Source organism: Mus caroli, unplaced genomic scaffold (assembly GCF_978045245.1).
Source record: "Mus caroli unplaced genomic scaffold, Mus_caroli_1 scaffold_1, whole genome shotgun sequence".
NCBI lineage: Eukaryota > Metazoa > Chordata > Mammalia > Rodentia > Muridae > Mus > Mus caroli.
Genome location: NW_028227256.1, coordinates 181302639 through 181311766, shown reverse-complemented (window position 1 = coordinate 181311766; position 9128 = coordinate 181302639). Strand labels below are relative to the sequence as shown.

Sequence of the window (9128 nt, the reverse complement as noted above, 5' to 3'; positions counted from 1 at the left end):
GTCCAGCTCAACTGGGCTTCATGCCTAAACACTCACAGGATAAGAGAGAGGAAGTGTCACCCTCTCCTCCAACTATCAATCCTATGAGCTGTCCTTCATGCTGTCACAGTGGCTCGGCCAACTCTCAGTCCTTCATGCTGTCACAGTGGCTCAGAGCAGAAGTCTGGGTCAGAGAGTGCTGGTGTCACTGATCAGTCCTGCCTGTCTTCAGGCAGCAGCAGTGAGTGCCACACGCTGTCATGGTCAGAATGGCACATGGGTGATGCTCACGGAGACGCAGCATGCCATAGCCACTAACAGTGAGTAAACTGGAACTGCTGATTGTACCAGGACTAGCACCACCCTGATTCTGTGTTTCCTATAGGATCTATCTATCTAGAGTATGACTATTTTAACGTCTATGTTTCAATCCAAAGAGTAAATGAGACCATTTGAAGCATCAGTCATTGCTAGTAATGATTAAGTCATTATTATTAATCATTACCAAGTCCACACAAGAACCCCTGGGGTCTACAAAGTTCTAGGGGTTTCAGGCAATGAAGTCCATAGCTGTAGTCTTCCCCTCCCCTCCCTGTGTGCATCATTTGATTTCCCAGCCCACCTCAAAGCTAGTAACAACTTCTTATATAAAATCTGAGTGAGTGGAAATGGGTAGAAGTGCAGGACATAAAGACATTTTGATCAGAGCACAGGAAGGAGTTCCTACCCCCACAGACCACAGCACCTCTAGGCTGTCCCTCAGCCCTAGTGTTCTCTCATTTCATCCTGATAACAGAGGAGACGTTAGACCTTTACCCAAGTGATTTTTGGCCAGTGTTTTTATTGCAACAACAAAAAGCAGATGAGAAAAATACACATGGACACATCAAATGTAAAAAAAAAAAAAACTCTCTTCTATACATGATAGACTCACTACTCCATGTGTCGTCTGAGAGGACAGAGACAATAATCAGAGGGCTGTCTGTGGTTCATGGTTTGGTTCACACAGAAGATGGGAAAAACATCAGGACTCTTTATTTACAAATGAAAAGATACAGAATTTACTCCAAGTACTCCATGTTCCTTATAGGCAGGCCTAGATGGTATCTACATCCAACACCTCTATCTTCAGTCCCATGCAGAACCATCAACCCGCAGATTTTTTCAGAAAGAACGGGTTTTAAGTTCATCTACTACAATACTCTCATTTTTGAGGAAACTCATTAGCAGGACCCATTAGAATGTCGATTTCTCCCTAATGGGATTGTTTCCACATGCTAATAGTCCACATTAATATAATTTTGCCAATGCACAACAGTAGATTCTGCTAAATTAGGAAAGAGCTGTAGGGATAGGTTGATTCATATCTCTCTAGAACTATAATTGTGACCCAGACACACTAACAGTCTGAACTGAAGGAAGACGCCTCAACCTTTCCAGTGAAGCTTGTAAAAGGAGAGGGAGCTAGGGAATTTATCTTCCACAGAGGTCCCCCCAGCTGTAAATCTCTCTACTGCTGAAGGTGTTTTGTAAGGTCATCTCCTGAGGCAGCCTTCATGGCCCTTAGCGGGGAGCAGTTTCTAAACTATTCCTTGATGAAAACAGTTTGAGTCACCGTTCATCTGTGTGTCTGTCATTCCAAACTGGCTTTGATGAATGCAACTTTATTTAAATCCCATAAATTAACTGCCAACAGTTGGGATGGCCCTTTAATGGAGTCAGTAGAACCATAGCAAAGCCCTCAAGGCCTCTCTGAAGCTTCCAGTTCCCTCCTCAATCCCACCCTGGAATCTTTCTACCCTCTGCCTCTCTGGGCTCTAGTTTTCTTCCAGAATCCTTCCTGTGTGGTGATGTGCCTTGCCTTTGGGCTCAGGAATGTTCTAGACTTTGATCCAACACCTTGGTCCACCCTGATTCTCTGCAAGACCTGGAGCTGGAGGTATAGATGGATATAAGCTACCATGTGGGTACTGGGAACTGAACCTGGATCCTCTGTAAGAGCAACAGGTGCCCTTAACCACCAAGCCATCTCTCCAGCACCTATGACATAGACCTACTTCTTAAGCAAAATCTAGTGATATCAAGGGTGCATTCCAAATCACCGGATAATCCCCAGAGCCACACTTATTCATTGAGAAGTCATTTTCAGTATATAGTATGGTCGTGCCAGAGAATGTTTACAAAATCCTTTTTAAACATGGTGCTCTGTAGCAGCTGGGGTTCTCTAGAAGAACAGAATGGGTGAAATGAATATATTAAAAAGAGATAAATTAGATTGGCTTAGACAATAAGGTTGAGTTAGTCCAACAATGGCTGTCTCACACTAAAAAGGCTAAGAACCCAGTAGCTGGTCAGTCCACCAGTCTGACTGCAAAGGCTGAGAGGATTCCTGAAAGGCTGTCCTCAGCCCACAGTGGAAGGCAGAAGAAGACAGTTCTAGTCTCAGGGAAGGGATCAGCAGTGGCAGCAGCAGGGTAGATGAACTCAATGGTAAGAGTGAAAGAGCAAAGCTGTCCTGCTTCTGTGTCCTTTCATGTGGGCATGTTCCAGGAAGTGCCACTCATGTCTAAGGTGGGTCTTCCCACATCAATTAAGGCAACTAAGACAAGTCCCAACAGGCCAACCAATGTAGACAATCCACTGAGACACTCTTCCTGGGTGACACTAGGTTGCGACAAGTTGACAGAACCAACCAACACACCCTCCAAAGCTTTTAGGAATAAGATCATGGGTGAGTAGAGGGCACATCCCAAATACCCATACTCCCCATATACTTACCAAAGCACCCCACATTTGGTACATGGTTTTCAAACCCCATGGCTTAACTTAGATGCTCACTGGAACTTGGCATCCTGTTTCCAGGTTCACCAACACTCACACTGGGATCCCGGAATACTTAAAAATGACTTCTCACTAAATAAAACTGACTCTGGAGGACACGTGGGGACTACCCTGTGATCTGAAGTGCTTTCTTAACCGTCGCCAGGAAATTATGCTGAAGAAGTAGATCATGGGGCTGGAGAGATGGCTCAGTGGTTAAAAGCATTTATCGTTCTGATGGAGAAACCAGGTTCCATTCCCAGAAGCCATATGATGGCTCACGACCGTCTGTAACTCCAGTTCCAGGGTATCTGTCGCCCTCTTCTGAGCTCTGCAGACACAAGACACATGTGGTGCACAGACAAACATTGCTGGAAAAACACTCATACACATAAAATAAGTATATCCCTTTTATCTTAAAGAAGTGTATCATGAGTCTGTTTAAAACTACAACGGGGGGGAAGGGGGCTGGAGAGATGGCTCAGTGGTTAAGAGCACTGACTGCTCTTCCAAAGGTCCTGAGTTCAAATCCCAGCAACCACACAGTGGCTCACAACCACCCTTAATGAGACGTTCTTCTGGGGTGTCTGAAGACAGCTACAGGGTACTTATATATAATAAATAAATAAATAAATAAATAAATAAATAAATAAATAAAAGCTAAGTAAGTGATGGCTCAGGTCTGAAAATAAATAAATCGCTACAACAGGGGTTGCAGAGGTGACTCAGGGGTTAAGTTCCCTGGCTGATGGTCACTGGATTCAATTCCCAGCACTCACATGACGTCTCACAACCATCTATAACTGAAGCCCCAGGGGCTATGATGCCCTCGCCTGGTCCCCTCCAGAATTACATACATAAATGTGGTACAAGGGCAGGCAAAGCACCCACACATATAAAAATAAAACAAAAATAAATTTAAAATTATGACAGCTCTTTTGTGTACAAGAGAGAAGAGAGTTCCAACAGGAAAGAGTGGGGAGGTCAGAGAGGAAACTTGGGGACAAAAACAACTAAAAGCCATTATGTAAATGTGTGGACTTGTCAAAGAATTTTTTTTAAATGAAAATAAAAAGCTATGACAGAAAGCTGGCCCCAAGGGCACGAAGCTCTGGGGCTGAGTTTTATAGTTGAGAAGATAATGAGAAGGCTGGGGCTGCACAATCACACCCACTTCCAAAGGATCTGTCTTCTCTCCTCTCCTCTGTCTGCCAGGCCCTACATGTACCTTCTGCCTCAGTATCCCCTCTGCTTTCATGCCACATGTTTTATCCTTCCCAACTCTGTCCATCAAAGCCTCCTCTTCCTTGCTCATGTCCCCTTCCTCTTCTGACCGCTATCCAGTCTCACTCTCACAGATATATAATGTATACATAAATTACATACGTATACACATACATACACATATACTATACATATCCATATATATACACATATACATACACATACACACATACTATACATATATACACATATACATACACAAAAACACATACTACACATATATATACATATACATGTATACATATACTATACATATATATACACATATATATATATACATTAGGAGTAGGACCTGCCCAGGAGAGAGAGCATATGCCATTTGTCTTTCTGAGCCAGAGGTTGTCACATTTACTATAACATTTCCCAATTCCAGCCATGTTCCTGTAAATGTCCCAAGTGTGTAAGGAGTGGGTAAGGATACTGTAACACAGCTTTGGAGAAGATTCAGAAGGAGAACCCCTGAGCAAAAGGCAACAGAAAAACCTGGCGAGAGGAACTAAAGGGCATACAGGACAAAGAGTATTCAAGGCTTCCCCAGTCATCCTCTGACCAACAGAACTGCCCACTGCAGTGAACAGCCTGTGATACAGGAGGGCCAGCTCCCACTTTTGACAAGACTTGTCAGTAGCAGAAGCCATGTCACTCTACCTCTTAGAAAAATAGCTACCCTCAGAGAACCCCCTGAGTCAGCACAGCCCTGAGAGAGGATGTCTCTGGGGAGGTAATAAGGAAAACAGAATCTTCCACACAACAAAGGATGAAATCAGTCGTCTCTTCATTCCCTGGGCAGAGAGAGTGCCATGTGTTCACTGTTTTCATGGTTTCAGATGGAGAAATCAAAACAGCCTGGTATTTTGATGCCATGGGTATGCAATAAGCAAGAGGTAACACATCCCAAAAGAATGGATGCTCTCTCCTGGGAAACGGAATCATGTGTGGTGTCCTGCAGAGAAGCCAGAGTTCACCTGCCCGGGTACCAAGTCCTTGGCTTCCTTTATCAATCTCTTTTCTTATCAATGCATTAAATGAATTTAAAAATTAATTTTATTTTTTTTTTAGACAAGATCTTACATAGCCCAAGTTGACCTCAAATTAACTATATAGCCAAAGGAACATGACCTTGAATTTCTGATCTTCCGGCCTCCACCTCCCAAATGCTGGCGAAAACAACACACCTGGTTATACAGTGCTTGGAACTGAAAGAACACAGGGTTTCGTGCATGCTAGGCAGGTGTTCTACCAACTATGCTACATCTCCAGGCTTATCAATCACTTCTCTTAAAACCATTCCACTTGAGGTCTCAAAACAAGAATATACCGTGATGAGGTCGACTGACTGGCCATCTATAAAATGTTCACAAAGGACTGATTCAGTGGGCATACTGGGGCCACTGGGTGACAACCACAGATATATAGAAGACTTTATAGCTGCCCCTAAGGACTTTTTAACACATATTAGATAGCCAAGAGCCAGACAAGTTCTTCTCAGATATATAATGCCACTAAGACCAGTCAAATGGTACCTGCTTATCTGCCTCATTTATGTCAGGGCCAGGCCAGATGCTACAAGAACCACAAAGCTTCCAGGCCCAGATTCTCCCTTAAAACCATTCCCAAGCCAGTTAGGCAAATGGGGTTGACACACAGGGAACAATTACTAAGCAGTGAGGAATAAAACACTCCAGTAGCAGAAGATTTGGGGGGGGGGGAGGAGATGCTTCACCACTTCACCAAGCCAAAGGTTAAGCAGAGCATGGAAAGAATTGGGGAGGGGAAGAGCCACTCAGGAGCCATTGTCACCACCATGATCACAATGTGAGCAGGGGCCACCAAGAACAGGAGGACAGACAAGGACAGTTAGCATCAGAAGCAGTGGGGAACAGAGACAGATTGAGACAAAGGAGTGTGGCCAGAGAGTGGTGGAAAAGCAGGTGTAACTCGTCCTTCTCCCCCTTTGAAATGAGGGCTTTATTCTCTCTGTTCCTTTGTCATTACATCCAATTAGTGTGGACAACGTGTTATTCTGATATAGTAAAGTAATTAATACAGAAAAGTAAGTTAACACACTCACTATCTCACCTAATTGCCTTTTGTAGTGTGTGTGTGTGTGTGTGTGTGTGTGTGTGTGTGTGTGTGTGTGTGTGTGTGTGTGTGTTATAATGAGTTCTTAGCTCTGAGACGATCAGAACAACTTTTGAGGGAACACAGTTTACTTGGCTTTCGTATCCTGACTCGCAGTCCATTGAGGAACACCAAGTCAGGATGATGTGGTGCAGACTAAAGGTAGATCTTCCCACCTCAAAAAATCTGGATTACAGGTCTTTTTCCTCCCCAAAGATCTGGATTAAAAGTGCTCTTCCTCACAGGTGTGCCTAGCCACTTGAGTTTTAGTTAATTCCAAATGTAGTCAAGTTGACACCAAGAACGGCCATTGCAACATCTTAAGTGCCCTCTACTGTTTCACTTTCTCTCTAAGGCTTTTCCTCATCCTAACTGGGGAGATATGGATCACTCTGTGCTTGCTTACTGGTGACTCTTTCACCATCATTAAATTGCTTGTCCTAATTACAGGCTGGAATGGTCCTCAAGATGTCTCATACCGCCTCATCATCATAGAACACAAGCCATGACTGCTCCCATCACAGACCTGAGAGGCACCCAGCAATACTCACCTGACTTCTGGACAGACTTGACCTGAGGTGGAAATTCCTGGTTGTGCCATGTGATGTTTTGTTGAAACAGACCTGTGAGAGGACACATGATGTTTGGAGACAGTATAAGTAGGACCTAACAGACAGTGACAGCGTGCTTGCATAGCTAGCCGTGCAATGTTTTATTGGTCTCTCATTTTTGCTGATCTTCAGGTTGTTGAGAGAGGCACAGCAGAGAACTTCTCCTGACATTCCAGCTGGCTTTGGCCCCTCCCCCGACTCATGCTGATTCAGTGGAGGCCTGGATGTTTCTGCTGGATCAAGCTGCTGCTGCTGATCCATATTTGGTAACATTTCTTAAACTGGATTGTTGGTATCTTGACAGCACTGAACTGGATGGCTGGTATCCTGGGGAGATTGAAGTCCCCCAAAGAAGTAATTCTAAACAGGTCTACATCCCCATTGTCCAATTTACCATCTCCCTACCTATGGACAGTGGGCTAGAAGGGGGGATAAAGCATTTGAGAGCCCTTATTAAGTGGTTTTTGAAACATGGAAGCCTACATTGACCCACTGAGGTGGTAGCCTCAAGCGCAGTCTCCTGGAGGGTTAAACAACAGATCTCAACAGCAGGTAAGTTGGAGTCCCAGGAGAAGACTTTGATTGACTACTGGGACGTGGAAAAGAGACAAGAACCCATGATGTATGTCCTCTTCAACCCTCTCTAGGAGAACTATCCACTCCACACAGGCTCTCTGGAGCACCTACTCAGTTACAGTCACCCACCCAGGCTGGAATCTCTGGAGCACCTACTATGGGACAGTCGCCCACCCAGGCAGGCTCTCTGGAGCATCTCCTACAGGGCAGAGTTACCCACTCCATGTAGGCTCTCTGGAGCACCTTCTATAGGACTGTGGGGCAATGGGCTATGCACATACAGGCTAGTCTCCAGTCCAGTTGAGGTCATGAACCCTGGTAGGACCCAGTGGTGATAATTTTCAGCTACATGGGACAGAAGGCATTCCCTCATGTCTCCTGGACCCCTGGCTCCTGTTGAAGTTACCGCCCCCACAGCCCCAACAGGAGAAGCCTGTGGCTAGCAGTCACATACACAATGTCCCAAGCTTCTGACCTTCAGGCTATACTCCTCCCAGTTACCTAGCAACAGCAAAATAACAACCCCACTATAAGAGGGACTGCTTGGCCCCACCTCACTCTCTCCCTCTTACTCTCTCTCTCTCTCTCTCTCTCTCTCTCTCTCTCTCTCTCTCTCTCTCTCATTCTCTAAGTTTTACCTCTCTCTAAGACTTCACCTTTCTTACTCTCTAACTCTCTTTCTCTCTTTCCCTTCCCCCTTCTCTCTTCTTGGCCATGGCTAGTCTCTCTCTCTCTTTCTACCTTTTCTCTTTCCCCCTGACTTTCTACAAAAAAGCTCTAAAACCATAGACTGTCTCTGTTCATCAAGGCCTGCTGTGCTTGGACGATGGAATAGGCTTCCTTCTAATGAGACGCTTCTAACCTCCTGTCAGAAGGCCTTCCTGTGCTCCAGCCATGGACTGTACTAAAGACTCTTGCCTATGTGGGAACCTCTCTCCCTCTGCCCTCTTTCTGCATCCCTGGGGCCCCTATTCTGTTCTCAGCTCCTCTGCCGTATCCAACGTTGGATGCCAGAGACTGAGAACCTGGTACTGGGGGCTGCCCCTTGTCCACCCTCCACCATGTGAAGTCAGTGGCTTCACACAGCCAGATAGATGCCCACCCGGGCGGTGTGGAAAGCGTCCGGCAGTCCTCCTGCATCCGCCCACCCAGAGCACAGGAACTCTAGTCTGACGCAGGCTCTCTCCTGCCCCCCTCATCCCCTATACCCACAGCCCCACATAGAACAGTCACCCACCCAGGCAGGAATCTCTGGAGCAGCCCTTGGGTTTTGAAAAGCTGGTACCAGTCAGTGCACTTGCCTTGCGCTCCTCTCCTTCCTCACCCCACTTCCCACTCTCCCTTCCCCATGGCTGCCTGAGATTGTGCCCTCAGGAAGGTATTCATACATACAGTTTTATCTCAGGCTCCGTTTTCATGGCATACAGCCGACACACTTCAGAATCATGACCTGCCTTCCTTTGCCTTCGTTTCTACTTTCAACCCTGTGAGCAGCACTTGTTTCCTTCTGCCTTGTGCTTGTGTTGGGGCTACTTCTGATGGGTACACCCACACCAACTGCTGTGCACTGGTAAGTACTCAGTAATGCTTTAATTTAATGGACCTGGGTGTGTCCCATTATATTCAAATCAATAAATAGAAAACAAATCATTCTAATGATCAAAATGTATTTGACCCATCAGGTTCCATGACATAGAGATAGATAGATAGACAGACAGACAGACAGACAGCACCACC

General features: G+C 45.5%; 1 long non-coding RNA gene across 1 annotated transcript; it reads left to right on the top strand.

Moving 5' to 3' along the window:
• Positions 1-214: 214 nt before the first annotated feature.
• On the top strand, positions 215-8851 carry LOC110304929 (uncharacterized). The gene is made up of 4 exons (XR_002379116.2): positions 215-299; positions 6655-6782; positions 6948-7081; positions 8797-8851. It is a non-coding gene; the product is annotated as an uncharacterized LOC110304929 (long non-coding RNA).
• The last annotated feature ends 277 nt before the right edge of the window (positions 8852-9128 follow it).